The sequence below is a fragment of the Rana temporaria genome, unplaced genomic scaffold (assembly GCF_905171775.1).
Source record: "Rana temporaria unplaced genomic scaffold, aRanTem1.1, whole genome shotgun sequence".
Classification (NCBI taxonomy): Eukaryota; Metazoa; Chordata; class Amphibia; order Anura; family Ranidae; genus Rana; species Rana temporaria.
Genome location: NW_024404714.1, coordinates 20,920 through 38,501, shown reverse-complemented (window position 1 = coordinate 38,501; position 17,582 = coordinate 20,920). Strand labels below are relative to the sequence as shown.

The 17,582-nt window shown below is 48.7% G+C and overlaps 1 pseudogene; it reads right to left on the bottom strand.

The window, feature by feature from the left end:
* Positions 1-457: 457 nt before the first annotated feature.
* LOC120923201 overlaps positions 458-17,582 on the bottom strand; it is a 35,904-nt pseudogene continuing 18,779 nt past the window's right edge.

Genomic DNA, 17,582 nt, shown 5'->3' with positions numbered 1-17,582 from the left:
GAAATAACATTTCTCTTTACTGCAGTGCTGTGCACTGGGCTGTCTCTAAACAACCAATATGGGGACCTATAAGGAGGATGAACTACAGCAAACAGAAGTCCACCCAGGGTCTTTATGGTCTTTCCTGTCAGGGTCCCTTACGGGGGGCACCGGATCTCCAATGCCAGATGATGACTGATTGGAAGAACCTTGCTGGCCTGAGGAACCAACATTTTTGCTGCGACTTGGAGGGTCAGAATCTAGAGATATATCTTGAAGGGTAGAATATGGTGGACCTACCATGGATCTATGGGTCTGTTCAGGTCTCAGCTCAGCTTGCCAGGGTATGATGGTGCAGGGAGTTTTTTCTTGACACATGTTGGACCCCTTAATAACGGCATGGTGTACCTGAGTATTGCCAGAATACCTAATATAGTGGCTACAGTCTACTGGGTGTACATTGATGTCGCCCACTCACCCTCGTGCCTGGCCAACAGCCCATTGTATGGTAATGCTGTGATCTGTCCTCTGACTTCTCCTTCCTGGAAATCCTTTGTGGCCACATTAAAGAACAGTTCATTGTGTAGTAACCTGTGCAGATCCCGGGCGTTAGCACTGCTCCACAATCCGTGCACCTGATCCAAAGAGTCAAATATAGGATTTATCATTACCGCTCCTCATTATGTTTCCTTTTTTATCAAAGGAGCTTGCTCCCAAAAACAACATTCCAAGTTCTTCCCCTTCTGCATATCTCCAAGGACTGCAGACATAGCCAGGGCCTCTCAGATGCCTCCTGGGAAGGCTACATCACTAGTGCCTTCCAGGGAGCTCTTGCAGCTAAATGGCAACATCTCAAGAGTTGCCAAAATTTCACAAGAGTGTTGGGAAGTTTAATGATGCTCATTACACCATATCTCATTATCCACAAGTGCGAAGTCTGGCGCTAGCATCATCTATATGCCGGCCCAAAGAATGAGGAAGAAGAAGCTAACCACTGATGAAGTTAAAATTTAAAATGGCGGAATGGGTCTTTCAGATTGGGGTGGACAGAATCATGGGATATTTGAAACTATAAGTCAATGAGACAAGTAACGAAGAGCAGGTATGGGATATCAGACATGGAGCAGGAATGGGACACCAAACATTGGAACGGGTATAGGATGGCAAACATGAAGCAGGTATAGGACGGCAAACACGGAGCAAGTATGGAACAGTAGACACAAAGCAGGTATGGTAAGGCAGACACAAAGCGGGTATGCAAGGGCAGACACAGAGCAGGTATGCGAGGGCAGACACAGAGCAGGTATGCAAGGGCAGACACAGAGCAGGCATGCTAGGGCAGACAGAGCAGGTATGCGAGGGCAGACACAGAGCAGGCATGCAAGGGCAGACACAGAGCAGGCATGCTAGGGCAGACAGAGCAGGTATGCGAGGGCAGACACAGAGCAGGCATGTGAGGGCAGACACAGAGCAGGCATGTGAGGGCAGACACAGAGCAGGTATGGGACAGCAGACATGGAGGGGGTATGGAAGGGCAGAAGAGGATCCTGACTCAGCAGCTGCAGATATTTTCTCCAGCTGAGCCTGATACTACTGCAGTTCCCTTACCAACTGTTTTTTGATACCCCCAGTAGGAGGTTTACCTCTTCCTTACATGTCTGTCTACATTGAACACACTGGAATGCTGGTGGTATAACAAGGTTTCCTATATGATAGAGTTCCACAAATAGTACAGAGGAGGAAGATTGGTGATATTGCCCCATTCCAGCACCCTCCTCTCTACATATAGTTAGTCAGGTTCATCCAGTTCAACCATAAAAATAAATAAAATAAAAAGCAATCCCATACACCCAATTCTATACCCACAGTTGATCCAGAGGAAGGCGTGAAACCCCAGCAGAGCATGATCCAATTTGCTACAGCAGGGGAAAAAATTCCTTCCTGATCCGAGAGGCAATCGCATTTCCCTGGATCAACTTTACCTATACATGTCAGTACTCAGTTATATTATGTACATTAACCACTTAAGCCCCGGACCAATATGCAGCCTAAAGACCCAAGGTGTTTTTACAGTTCGGGACTGCGTCGCTTTAACAGACAATTGCGCGGTCGTGCGACGTGGCTCCCAAACAAAATTGGCGTCCTTTTTCCCCACAAATAGAGCTTTCTTTTGGTGGTATTTGATCACATCTGCGGTTTTTAGTTTTTTGCGCTATAAACAAAAATAGAGCGACAATTTTGAAAAAAAAGCAATATTTTTACTTTTGCTGTAATAAATATCCCCCAAAAACATATTTAAAAACATTTTTTTTCCTCAGTTTAGGCCGATACGTATTCTTCTACCTATTTTTAGTAAAAAAAATCGCAATAAGCGTTTATCGATTGGTTTGCGCAAAATTTATAGTGTTTACAAAATAGGGGATAGTTTTATTGCATTATTATTATTTTTTTTTTTTTTACTACTAATGGCGGCGATCAGCAATTTTTTTCGTGACTGCGACATTATGGCGGACACTTCGGACAATTTTGACACATTTTTGGGACCATTGTCATTTTCACAGCAAAAAATGCATTTAAATTGCATTCTTTATTGTGAAAATGACAGTTGCAGTTTGGGAGTTAACCACAGGTGGCGCTGTAGGAGTTAGGGTGCACCTAGTATGTGTTTACAACTGTTTGGGGGTGTGGCTGTAGGAATGACGTCATCGATCGTGTCTTCCCTATAAAGGGAATGACGCGATCGATGCGCCGCCATAGTGAAGGACGGGGAAGCCGTGTTTACACACGGCTCACCCCGTTCTTCAGCTCCGGGGAGCGATCGCGACGGATCGGCTATAAACAAATAGCCGCGCCGTGGTCCCGGATCGCTCCCCGAGCGGACCCGACCTCCGCATGTAGCGGGGGGGGGTCCCGATCGGACCCCCCACCCGCTAATAGGCGAGGACGTACGTGTACGCCCATGTGCCTGTACGTGCCATATTGTGGACGTACATGTACATGCGGGGGTCGGGAACTGGTTAAGGAAAGTATCCAGGCCTTTCTTAAAGCAATCTACTGAGCTGCCCAGAACCACCTCTGGAGGGAGTCTATTCCACATTTTCACAGCTCTTACTGTGAAGAAGCCTTTCCGTATTTGGAGATGAATACCTAGATTCACGTAGGGCGGCGTATGTTTGAGCCGGCGTAGCGTATCGTATTTACGCTACGCCGCCTCAAGTTAGAGAGGCAAGTGCTGTATTCACAAAGCACTTGCATCCTAAGTTACGGCGGTGTAGCGTAAATGTGCCGGCGTAAGCGTGCCTAATTCAAATTGGGAAGAGGTGGTCGTGTTTTATGGTAATAAGGCATGACCCTGCGTAATTGACGTTTTGAACGTACGGCGCATGCGCCGTCCATGGACGTAACCCAGTGCGCATGCTCCAAATTACGCCGCAAAGACTCGTTGGTTTCAACGTAAACGTAAATTACGGCCAGCCCCATTCACGGACGACTTACGCAAACCACGTAAAAATGTCAAAATTCGACGCGGTTCCGACGTCCATACTTAACATTTGCTGCGCCATCTTTTTGGTGGTTCATCTTTACGCCTAAAAACGCCTTACGTAAACGGCGTATCTTTACTGCGACGGGCAAGCGTACGTTCGTGAATAGGCGTATCTCACTGATTTACGCATTCTAGGCGTAAATCAGCGTACACGCCCCTAGCGGCCAGCGTAAATAGACAGCTAAGATACAACGGCGTAGGAAGACTTACGCCGCTCGTATCTTAGCAACATTTAAGCGTATCTCAGTTTGAGCATACGCTTAAATGTAGGACGGCGCAGATTCAGAGATACGCCGGCGTAACTATACCTGAATCTGGCTAGAAATCTCTTTTTCTCTAGACGTAAAGCATGCCCCCTTGTCCTCTGTGTTGACCGTAAAGTGAATAACTCAACACCAAGTTCACTATATGGACCCCTTATATATTTGTACATGTTGATCATATCCCCCTTAATCTCCTCTTCTCAAGAGTGAATAAATTCAGTTCCTCTAATCTTTCCTCATAGCTGAGCTCCTCCATGCCTCTTATCAGTTTGGTTGCCCTTCTCTGCACTTTCTCCAGTTCCCCGATATCCTTTTTGAGAACTGGTGCCCAAAACTGAACTGCATATTCCAGACAGGGGCAAAATTATATCACTCCCTCTGGAGTCCATACCTCTCTCAATACAAGAAAGATGGTGTTCTTACTTTCCCATCATGGTAGTCCTTGGTCATGTCATGTAGGATATTCCTCATCTTTCCTTGAGGTTTGGTCTCCAGGGTCACTGCGGTCACCTCACTCATGATACCCGCAACCTGGAGCTGTGGGAAGAAGGAACTGTTATGGTGGACTTCGGCAGAAGAGTACAGAGACGCACTGCTGCTCGGAGACCTTCCCCAGAACCCAAGTTTATTATGTGTTCCTCTATGCACCATACCTGGTACTCCAGAGTCCCATTCTCGTGTAGTGTCATGGTTGCTGAGCCCACCGCTCCAGTCTTGGTTGGGTTCAGGGCATCTCCACCAGACAGCACGCTCTGTAGAGCTACAGCAACAGAAGACGGGGGATTATTTGATTGGTTAATTATCAGAAGGTTCCATTGCATTCAAACCAAACTGCAGGCTAAACAAATGTTGTCTAAGTACAAAAGTCATATATACCCTTGGTGTCCTTTGTGTATTTCTTCCAGATCTGTGCAGTAATCCAACATTAAACTCGTAAAATTTGCTCAGTGGAACCTCGGATTACGAGTATAATCCGTTCCAGGAGAATGCTTGTGTAATGGAACTATGCATGCTGCCTGGACATCGATAACCATCATGCAGTGAGGACTACAAAGAACTGCATGGCTTGTTACAATTGGATTTACCAGATTGTATTCTGAGCTCAAAGGGTTAATTATAGAAGGGACTCTTCCACTGCTGAATGCTAATATTACCTTTGCATAGCTAATGGACTCTCCTTTGTGTAGTACAGCCTCCTGTCAGGTGTATGCTGATGGGAGTATGTGTATAATTGTTTTAAAGGTTAATTGAACTCTATTGATAAAGGAAGGTGTCTGATCAATTTAATGTTAAATGTAAGCTTGGAGCCAAAACGTCTAGAAGACTGATTGGCTCAAGGGAATGTCATTATTTCAAAGTATCTGTATTGAAGCCCCCCCGTGTGAGGAGGAGGGGGGGGCGGAGAGTGTCATTGTTCCTGTACAGTGTTGTAACCACATATAAGCGAGGTGAAATGTGCCATTAAAGACAGTCTACTTGACCCTTCAAACGTAGCCTCGTCTCGTTCTTGGAAGGGCGTTCGATGGGATATACCGGCTGTACCTGCATATTACAACTTGTCAGGGAAAAGGACGTCCCCAACATCTGATACCCTCTCACTACCAGTGGGTAGCCATTACATTGGTTGGCAGCAGCGGGATGGTCCTTTTATCCAAAGAGCAAGTTCTGAATGGAGTCGCAGTACGCCAGGCTGAAAAGATCCACACTAAAAGATCTATTGGAGAGTCGTGGTAGGAGCGCCAGCAACAGACCACGGAGGGAGCTGATAGCTGACCTGCTGGAGCTGGACGAAATGGATGGATCCATGGAAGGAACTGAGCCCCTTGCACTGGTCAGCGAAGAAGATGTAATTACTGGGATTGTACAGCGGAGATTATCCTTGTATCCAGAAACGTCCGTGGAACTAATAAACCAGCTGTTCCGGGAAGCAAGGGAGGAGGGGAATACAAACGAAGAGGGGACAAGAACTGGAACTGGTAAGAGCTAGACAGCCCATTACACATGCAGCTCCTACTCCCCCACCCGCGGCTACAGGAAAGAAAATACCGTTCACTGCATTTAAAGCTTTTGTAGAAAGTGAGGAGGAAATAGATGGATATTTGGCTGATTTTGAGAGGCAGTGCTCACTACACCAGGTACCACCAGACCAATGGGTCACTATTTTGTCTGGGAAATTGTCGGGCAAAGCCAATGAAGCCTTTCGGGCTCTTGCTCCAGAGGATATTTTACAATACCAGCAAGTTAAAAAGGCACTGCTAACCCGATATGCCATAACTCCAGAAGCCTACCGACGTCGCTTCCGGGAGTCCAAGAAGAAGGCTGTGGACTCCCACATGGAATGGGCCAACCAATTACAAAGGGTGGCATCTCTTTGGGTCCAAGGGTGCAAGGCCAACACCGGGGAGGAAGTATTGCAGCTGTTCCTAATGGAACATTTCTTCCAAGACCTGGCCGCAGACATACAAGACTGGGTACGAGATCGCCGTCCCGCTAACTTAAACGAGGCGGCTCGGCTAGCAGATGAGTACGTGGAAACAAGGAAAGTAAGCCAGGGTACTACACGGCTGGCTCATAAGGTAGAACCGCGTACTCCAACCATCACCCCACGCCCAGAGTTTCAGGCTCCAGTCCCACCAAGTCCTCAAGGGCCTAACAACTATCCCCGGGATTCGTCTAGGGTGACGTGCCATCACTGCAGCAACACGGGACATATTGCTCGTTATTGCCCTTTGAGAGCTACAAATAACAACTGGAGACGCACAACACCCAACTCAGAGGTCACTCCATCACGTCCCTCTGCGGCCCACTGCCTGAAGACTGAGGGGGGCCCGGAGGAATGTCTGGGAATTTTTTATGAGGCAGACCCAATACAAGCTGCCTCTCCAGATAACCGTCAGCATCACCGTCAGGAGGTACGGGTGAATGGACAAGTAGCACAAGGCTTAAGAGACACTGGGACTACTATCACTCTGATTCAAAAACATCTGGTAAAGCCAGAGAACATGTCCACTCGCACAGTTGCCGTCCGGGTCGCAGGGGGTGCTGTATTTCGCATACCCACCGCCCGGGTGCACTTAGACTGGGGAGCCGGGTCAGGAAAGACCACAGTTGGTATCATGGACAACCTACCTGCCGAGGTGGTGCTGGGCAACGACATTGGCCCTCTGACTTCGGTTTATTTACCTACACCTGCTGCTGCTTGTCCCGTGACCACCCACGTTGCTGGAATCAACCCGCTTGCTGCTGAGAACCGGGTAAGACTACCTTCCCCGACATGTACTGCAGATCCGGCACAATATCACAGTCTGAAATGGGAATGTGACAAGTTGTCCAGTGAGAAATCAGCGATGCAACGACACTATGTCATGTATTATGAGATGTCCCGTGGCTTGAACATTGAAATGCACAAACAGGCGGAAATTGTCAAAAGATTAAATGGGATTTGCATCCAGGTGGTGCCTTATCTGTCCCAAGAGCATCAGCAACAGGTTTTGAGAGCCATTGAGAGAGCAAAGCAAGTGACTGTTCCAGAACTGAATTCCATTATTCACCTTCACCATCCGCTACCGATCTGGTAAGCCAATGGGAATGCCGACGGACTGTCCAGGCAAACGGAACTTTTACCCTAACAGCAGACCGGACATCCCCAAGTTGACCCGAAAAGGATCAATCTGGGAGTAGTGTAATGGAACTATGCATGCTGCCTGGACATCGATAACCATCATGCAGTGAGGACTACAAAGAACTGCATGGCTTGTTACAATTGGATTTACCAGATTGTATTCTGAGCTCAAAGGGTTAATTATAGAAGGGACTCTTCCACTGCTGAATGCTAATATTCCCGTTGCATAGCTAATGGACTCTCCTTTGTGTAGTACAGCCTCCTGTCAGGTGTATGCTGATGGAAGTATGTGTATAATTGTTTTAAAGGTTAATTGAATTCTATTGATAAAGGAAGGTGTCTGATCAATTTAATGTTAAATGTAAGCTTGGAGCCAAAACGTCTAGAAGACTGATTGGCTCAAGGGAATGTCATTATTTCAAAGTATCTGTATTGAAGCCCCCCCTGTGTGAGGAGGAGGGGGGGGGGGCGGAGAGTGTCATTGTTCCTGTACAGTGTTGTAACCACATATAAGCGAGGTGAAATGTGCCATTAAAGACAGTCTACTTGACCCTTCAAACGTAGCCTCGTCTCGTTCTTGGAAGGGCGTTCGATGGGATATACCGGCTGTACCTGCATATTACAACTTGTCAGGGAAAAGGACGTCTCCAATGGCTGATACCCTCTCACTACCAGTGGGTAGCCGTTACAGCTTGTAATCCAAAGTACTCGCATATCAAAGCGAGTTTCCTCCCATAGAAGTCAATGGAAACGAAAATAATTTGTTCCGCATTGACTTCAATGGCATGCAATACCGCATGTGGCCAGAGGTGTGGGGTGCCGGATAGCCTCGGAAACACACGGAAAGGCCAGAGGACAGCTCGACTGAACTCTGAAAGGCTCGGGAGCGGAGCATGAAAAAAATTGATCCCATCTCTGTGGCTTCCGATAAAGGACAACCTTCGAAACGCATTAGTCGGCAGGGACCCTGTGAGGTCCCCCTTGGGCTAGAGGCTTTGGCATATCTGGGAGATTGTACCCACTTGCAGTGGCCTGATGAACTACCTACACTTGTGAGTAGCTATATTTTATTTTATCTTTAATTCAATTATGTGGTATAATGCACTAAGCCAGTGCGCCCTCTGTTTTTATCTATTTTCTGCAAGGTCCAATGTCTCTGCCTCCCTTCCCTGCTGAACTGGGGCCCAGAGATCTTTTTGTTTATTGCTGAGAGCTGTCGCACATAATTAGAGCCGGAAGGGCAGGCTTGGGGTGTAGAGCCCACCCACTTGTGTGACAATAGCGAATTAATATTCACTATTGTCTTCCTTATTCTCCCCCGGCCAATCAGGAAGCGGATCCTAAGACCCCATTGGCTGAGAGGAGAATTGACCATATTTGCCGACGAGGAGGAAGAGACACAGGGGAAGCTGCAGTGAAGCCGCTGAGGAGGAGACGCAGGAAGGATCCAAAGCTGACCGCGACCGATATGGGGTAAGTGCGGGGCTGGAGGGTGGACGGACGAGAGAGCGACTGGAGTTGGGGGGACTGACAGACTGGGGGTGGTTTGTTTGCCCCCACACCAAAATGGAGCACCAGCCTATATGCATTCTATGTCTGGCCAAGTCAGCCAACTGTGAGTAAACAGGTTGAAATTCTGAAAAGTGAGACAGCTACTGCCCCAGCTGGGAGTGAAAAGGATTAACCTAATTTTCTGCACTTTTTGCTGAGCTCTGTCTCTCTCACAATGCTGTTAATAAAAGGGGGGGAGGGCTCTACCTAGACAGACAGAGTCTGCATGGAAGAAACACAGACAAGACCAAGCATGTAATCTCCAGCCACTTCACAGAGCTGCAGCCTCCAGAGAGAGCCTTGCCTGCCTCTAATTGAGTGCAGGCATGGAGCCCATGCTAGGCGCACGGCGGGGCCCCATTCCGTTACAGGGAGAGAGGTAGGAGTGATACAATGGACAGGTGGAGAGGTCATCGGCTCTGCGTGTCCCTCCTAAGTGCAACAATGACCGTAGAGGTGTACATTAACATGAAGAGAGTTAACTACAATTCAGTCACCTGTTCAAGTGTACACGGTGTACGGCCATCTTTAAAACGGAGGCCTGCCTTAAGGTTGAGTCAACCCTGAATATGACCTTCAGGGCATTGGTGAACACGGCACAAAACAAGGTAACTGTGTATAGCAGTGACCCTTACCAAGGTGCCTAGTATAGCCCAGAAAACCCCTGGGGTAGGCCTCCTATGTGACCCACACTTGGTGCCCAACGAAGAGGGGAACATGGAGGAAGTATTACCCACCTATCCTACATGCGGTCACCATTTGGTACAGCAAAGTGCTTTTGTCTTTTACTTACTGTCACATGACTTCCTGACTGTGATAAAGCCAGATATGCGCTGTGTACGGACGCCCTCCGTTTGCACGGCGATCTCCAGATGCCCCTGGGCAAGCCAGAGCATCTCCTGGCTGGAGAGGTTGGGAAAAACTTCGGCAAAGTCTGTCTCCTGGGAGGAAAGGGGCAATAGAGAGAGGGATGAGATGGAGGGCAAGGCCAAGATTAGAGCAGAGAATGCAGAAAGGTGATTTGCTTCTTGTCATGGTAGCTTACAATCTGTCGTCTTATACCTGGACAGTGACATTGGCGCAGAGCGCTCTGATGACATGGCGGTGATGTAAGATCTGTACGGTGATCAGAATTTGTTCTGTAAAGGGAAACAAACATTAGACATGTGCAATTCGTTTTAGTTCCGAATTCGTTTTTTATAACATTTTGACAAATTCGTTCTTTCCGAAATTTCCGAAGTTTTGAATTTCCGGAAATTCAAAACTTCGGAAATTAAAAAATTCTAAGGGCCAGATCCACAAAGAACCGCCTATCTTTAGGCAGGCGTAGCGTATCTCAGATACACTACGCCGCCGTAACTTAGAGCGGAGGGTTCCCTATCCAGAAAGAATTTGCGCCGTAAGTTACGGCGGCGTAGTGTAAATGTGTCGCCGTAAGGGCGCGAAATTTTAATGACTAAGATGTGGGCGTGTTTATGTTAATTCATCTTGACCCCACGCAAATGACGTTTTTTTAAACGGCGCATGCGCCGTCCGTGGGGGTATCCCAGTGCGCATGCTCGAAATCGCGTTGCAAATAGTCAATGCTTTCGACGTGAACGTAATTTACGCAAAGCCCTATTCGCGAATGTTTTACGCAAACGACGGGAAATTCGACGCTGTCCCGACATCCATACTTAACATTGCGTACGCCTCATAGAGGCAGGGGTAACTTTACGTCGAAAAAAGCCTTACGCAAACGACGTAAAAAAATGCGCCGGGGCGGACGTACGTTTGAGAAATGGCGTATCTAGCTAATTTGCATACTCTACGCGGAAATCAACGGAAGCGCCACCTAGCGGCCAGCGTAAATATGCACCTAAGATTCAACGGCGTACTAACACATACGTCAGTCGGATCTAGCCCACATTCAGGCGTATCTTGTTTTGTGGATACAAAACAAAGATACAACGGGGCAATCGTAGAACTTACGCTGCCGTAAGTTCTTTGTGGATCTGGCCCACAGTTCGGAAATTCAAAAATTCTAATTTCGCAAATTCAAAAATTTCAAAAATTGTAAATTTGAAAATTGTAAATTCGAAAATCGTAAATTCAGAATTTGAAAATTCGAACATTTCAGAATTCTGAATTTCCGAAAAAAGCTAAGAAAACTAATAAAAGTAAAACGTACAAACATCACGTTACAAAATTCCCTTTTCCCTTTTTCCTGCCTTATTTTTCATCATTATCTGGTTCCATAAACAAAACATTCCTTTTATTGTTTTCTGGCTGTTTTACTTCACTAGGCCAAAGCTCTGTTAAAGCTGAAAGGCATTGTAAACCCTCAAAGTGTTTTATTTATTTTTTTATTTAAAGGGGTGTTCCAGTCATTTTTTATGTTTATTAAAAGTCAGCAGCTACAAAAAGTGGTTACATGCCAAATGTGGCATGTAAGGGGGCGAGGAGTGGATTAAGCGGAAGTTCCACTAGTAGACTTCAGTCATTTTTCCAACTTTCCATCCATTAAATCTTCTGCTCTTGTTGTTGTTTTAACTTTCCTGCCAGTAAATCCCTTATACAGCCCACTTCCTGTTTCTTGTCTGGTCATTAGCCTAGGCTTATGACATTCATACACAGCTCTCTCTCTCAGTCTTGTGAGAGTTTGCCAGGAAGGAGGGGGAAGCCATAAAAGGGGCCAATGAGAGCTGTTAAAATGGCTGCAGCCTAGGCTTATGACATAATCTTTCTCTCTCTCTCTCACTCTCCTGAGCCCCGTACACACCATAGAATCCATCCGCAGATAAATCCCAGCGAATGGGTTTCAGCGGATAGATCCTATGGTGTGTACAAGCCAGCGGATCTGTTTCCGCGGATATTTCTCCCCTGGGGATGGATTCCAGCAGATCGAATATTTGCTGACATGCAGAACATATCCATCTGCTGGAGTCCATTCCAACGGATGGATCCGCTGGTCTGTACAGACTCACCGGATCCATCCGTCCGAAGGGATCCCCCGCATGCGTCGTAATGATTAGACGCATGCGTGGAATTCCTTATATGACAGCGTCGCGCACGTCGCCGCGTCATAATCGCGGCGACGGCGCGAAACGTCATCGCCAGAGGATTTCGGCGCGGATTTCAATGCGATGGTGTGTACACTCCATCGCATGAAAATCCGCCGAAATCCTCGAGAGGATTTATCTGCGGAAACGGTCCGCTGGACCGTATCGCGGATAAATTCTATCGTGTGTATGGGGCCTGAGAGTTTGCCAGGAAGGAAGGGGGGGGGTGAGTCATAAGAGGGCCAATGAAAGCTGTAGAGCTGGAGTATGCCTGTGTGTAAATCCAGGAAGTGAACAGGCAGCAGCTTCAGCTGCCAGCAGTTAAAATGGCTGCAGCCAGACTGAGTGGAGGGAGATTTTCTGCAGCATATTTGGCAATTACAGAATCACGTTTATATATAAAATAGTATGCAAAGTGGTTGGAGGGAAGCTGCAGAATGGCAAAGATGTTTTTATTACAAATTATGTGAGCAGACTGCAGTTCCTCTTTGAGGTTCCGCCCTATAGCAGTTTTACTGCTGCAGGGCGAGACCTCTGTGCCGCATCACGTATATATACATGATCCGATTTTTCTGGGTAGGGGACATGCATGCACGCTGCTGGCGGCTCGCTTCCGCTGCGATTACACTAAGGCCCACATTCTCGAAGGCGTTACGACGGCGCAACACCATTAGCGCCGTCGTAACTCCTCATCTGGCCCGGCGTATCTATGCGACTGATTCTTAGAATCAGTTGCGCATAGGTACCCATTAGATCTGACAAGCGTAAGGCTGTTACGCTGTCAGATCTTAAAAGTAATTTTTTTTCCCGCCGCTAGGTGTGGCATCGTCACTTTTCCCCGTCGTCTATGCAAATGAGGTAAGTACGGCGATTCCCGAACATACGCGAGGGCGACGCAGCGAATTAACGTCGTTTGCGTAGCGTACCCGTCGCGTAAGGTTGCCCCTGCTATCGGCAACCAATGTTAACTATGGCCCGTCCGTTCCCGCGTCGAATTGAATCAAAATTACGTCGTTTGCGTAAGACGTCCGTGAATGGCGCTGGATGCCATTTACGTATACATCTAGGCAAATGACGTCGGGGCGACGTCATTTAGCGCAATGCATGTCGGGTAATTTACCCGACGGAGCATGCGCAGTACGCTCGGCGCGGGAGCGCGCCTAATTTAAATGGTGCCCGCCCCATTTGAATTGGGCGGGCTTGCGCCGATCAATCTAACGATACACCGCCGCAAGTTTACAGGTAAGTGTTCTGAGAATCAGGATTTAAACCTGTAGACCTGCGGCGGTGTAACGTAGAGCTCATACATTACGCTGCCCAGGAGCAACGCGAATGTTATGAGAATCTGGGCCAAACTGTTTGGGGATTGGGCTACAAGTGACGCAACGGCGATCACCGCTCCTGATGACAGGGAGCAGTAGATCACTGTCGCGTCACTAGGCAGAACAGGGAAATGCCTTGTTTACATAGGCATCTCCCCGTTCTGCCTCTCCGTGACACGATCGCGGGACACCGGTGGACATTGATTCCGCGGGTCCCTCGGGTACTGTCACGGAGTACGCGGCGCACGTGCGCGCCCACAATGCCGAGATTTAAAGGGGACGTACCTGTACGCCTAATTGCGCAGCTGTGCCAACGTATATCGTCGTGCGCTGGTCGGCAAGTGGTTAAAAGCGTGACATGTTGGGTATCTATTTACTCGGCGTAACATCATCTTTCACATTTAACAAAATAATTAGGGTATATATTGTGTTTTTTCTCTCTTTTATTTTTAATTCAATAACATTTTGAAAACCACTGTGCAATTACCGTGTGACATTAAAATTGCAACAATCACTATTTTATACTCTAGGCAGACTGGGCAAACTACGGCCCGCGGGCCGTATACGGCCCGCGGACCTTTTATATCCGGCCCCCGGGCAGGTGTTGCCATTGCCAACCGTCCGTAGAATTACGGACAGTACGTAAATAAAAGGCACTTTTTCCCTGTTCGTAAAAGTCCGTAATAAGGGAAATGTGCCCGTAAAAAGATCCGAATGTGAGCCGCAGCGCAGGCAGCGTCTAGTCCTCCTACATTATGCATAGCCTCGCCCTCTCTGACCGCCCAGCCCCACCACCACCCGCCGCGCAGCCAATTATCAAAGCGCATTTTCGCGCTAACAACACTGCTGCCAGCCTATTCAAAAGAGCAGCGCGGGGAAACTGAGGAACATCGTAGAATGTGTGGACTCTGTGGAGAGCGGCACCGGCGGGATAGCACACAGCAGCAGATGTAGTGGACACACTGCAGACGCACCCCCACTGTGACGGAGTGGACTGAGTGAAGGCAGACGGAGACCGACCAGTGCGCCTGCCTGCCTGCTCTGCCCGCCCGACTGACTGTAGCAGTGGGCCAGCCGCCATGCTGGTGCCCGGACCTGGAGTGGACCCTGGTCTCCACTCTCTTCGTTGGAGTAGGACTCCTCGCCACGCCTGCTGCCTGCCCTCAGTGCCACTGCCCTGGCCTTGTCTGGTGAGTCCTCCTCAGTCCAGCAGCAGAGTGTGAAGTGCTATCCTACCTAGACATCATCAGTATGCTGTGTCCTCCTCCTGTGCCCCTTTCACCTCTCCACAGGTCAGATCTGTGGAGAGGTGAAAGGGGCACAGGAGGAAGACACAGCATACTGATGATGTGAAGAAGTGATATGATAATTTATTTGCAGCCTCTGTGCCATGTCCCCAGCCTGTGTCCCCCTCCTGTGTCATGTCCCCAGCGTCTGTCCCCCTCCTGTGTCATGTCCCCAGCGTCTGTCCCCCTCCTGTGTCATGTCCCCAGCGTCTGTCCCCCTCCTGTGTCATGTCCCCAGCGTCTGTCCCCCCTCCTGTGTCATGTCCCCAGCGTCTGTCCCCCTCCTGTGTCATGTCCCCAGCGTCTGTCCCCCTCCTGTGTCATGTCCCCAGCGTCTGTCCCCCTCCTGTGCCATGTCCCCAGCGTCTGACCCCCTCCTGTGTCATGTCCCCCGCGTCTGTTCCCCTCCTGTATCATGTCCCCAGCCTATGTCCCCAGCGTCTGTCCCCCTCCTGTGCCATGTCCCCAGCGTCTGTCCCCCTCCTGTGTCATGTCCCCAGCCTCTGTCCCCCTCCTGTGTCATGTCCCCAGCCTCTGTCCCCCTCCTGTGTCATGTCCCCAGCGTCTGTCCCCCTCCTGTGTCATGTCCCCAGCCTCTGTCCCCCTCCTGTGTCATGTCCCCAGCCTCTGTCCCCCTCCTGTGTCATGTCCCCAGCCTCTGTCCCCCTCCTGTGCCATGTCTATAACAAGTACTCGTACTAGTTGTCCAACAATGATATTTACTGCTTTTTATAAAGAAATACAATTGATTTTATGCAGTATTGAGTTTAGCCTTTTGGCCCGGCCCTCCAAAATATTTTTAGTTTCTCATGTGGCCCCATCGAAAAAATAATTGCCCACCCCTGGTCTAGGGTCTCTGTAAAAAGAATATATATATATATATATATATATATATATATGTATATTTGGGGACAGATTCACGTACGACTTACGCCGACGTATCTTCTGATACGCTGCGTAAGTCCACGGATGCGCCGTCGTATCTATGCGCCGCATTCTTGAAACCAAATACGCCTGAATTCTGGCTCCATCCGCCCGACGTAAGTCTCCTACGGCGTCGTATCTTGGGTGCATATTTACGCTGGCCGCAAGGGGCGCATCCATTGATTTACACGTCGAATATGTAAATGACCTAGATACGCCGATTCACGAACGTACTTGCGCCCGTCGCAGTAAGCTACGCTGTTTACGTAAGGCGTACGTCCGGTGTAAAGTTATCCCTCATAAAGCAGGGGTAAGTCATCGTTAGGGTATGGACGTCGGGACAGCCGTCGGATTTTACGTTGTTTACCGTAAGTCGTACGTGAATGGGGCTGGGCGTAGGTAACGTTCACATCGTACGCATTGAGCCCGTCTTTTCTAGGGAGCATATATTCTGAGCATGCGCTGTTCGTTCGGCCATTCATTTACATGGGGTCACGGTTAATTTTAATACAACACGCCCACTACCTTCCAAATTTGAATTAGGTGGGCTTACGCCGGCCCATTTACGCTACGCCGCCGTAACTTAGGGAGCAAGTGCTTTGTGAATACTGGCCCGGATCAGAGAGCAATTGCGCCTGCGTAACCAGTAGTTTACGCAGCGCAATTGCTTACTTGCGCCGGCGTAACGAATGCTCCTGATTCAGGAACCTCGTTACGCCGACTGCAGCCTAAGATATGCGTGGCATAAGGCTCTTATGCACGCATTATCTTAGGCTGCATTCTTGCGATGGCCGCTAGGTGGCGTTCCGTTGTGCTCAGCGTATAGTATGCAAATTGCATACTAACGCCGATTCACAACGTTACGCGAGCCCTGCGTACGCAGTTTACGTTGTTTGCGTACGGCGGTTTTCGCGTAAGGCTGCCCCTGCTATTAGCAGGGGCAGCCAATGTTACGTATACCCGTCGTTCCCCGGCGTCGCGAAATTTGAACTTTACGTAGTTTGCGTAAGTGAATCGCGCTGGACGCCATTCACATTCACTTTGAAGCAAATGACGTCCTTGCGACGTCATTTGCCGCAATGCACGTCGGGAAAGTTTCCCGATGGAGCATGCGCTCTACGATCGGCGCGGGAACGCGCATAATTTAAATGATTCCCGCCCCCTACGGGATCATTTAATATGCGCGCTTACGCCGGGCATTTTGCCGTAGCGCCCACGCAATTTACGGAGCTACTGCTCCGTGAATCGCGGGTAGCGCAGAAAATTTGCGGGAGCGCAGGGCAAAAACGTTGCCCTGCGCCTCCGTAAAAAATGTGCAAAAGGTACCTGAATCTAGCCCACTGCTCTTGCCTCTCTATGTTACGTTGGCGTAGCGCATATGAGATGCGCTATGCCCGCTCTAAGTTACGCTGCTGTACCTGAATCTAGCCCATAATGTTTGGGGGTTATAAGAATTTTATAGCAAAAAATACTGATTTAAACTTGTAAACAAAAAGTGCCAGAAAAAGCCCGGTCGGCAAGTGTTGTATTCTATAGTCAGAGGTGGTACAGTGGTCCTTCCTGCACCTGCAGAGCATTTCTCCAATAGTGTGGTAGATAGTCTGCAAGCTTCTCCTGTAGGTCCAATGATCCCGGGAGTCTTACCTGACTCCTCCCCTTGTATCCCTCTGAGCATGAGGATAAAATGAAGGTTGTCATCCCCATGGACCGAGTGTCAGCATGGCCAGACCGCGTTCCCCACCCCCTGCCGTGCCGTCCGGCGTTAGAAGAGCGCTGAAAGATTCTATTGGAGATAAAACAAATAATAAAGATCTCTGTGAGGTTTTCCATGGCTTGGCTCCCAGTCTCTCCATCGGTCTTTATATCCGCCAAATAATGCATGCACAATCTACCCACATTGGCACACTGTAGTCCACCATCCTCCCCGATTCTTCTCTGGTGATCTGGGAACACCCGCCCGTCTTGCAGAAGGAAGATTCTCAGACACACCTACTGCTCTCTCACATAAAAACTCTTCCAGTACAAGGCACTGTTTCGGGAAGTGGGGTCC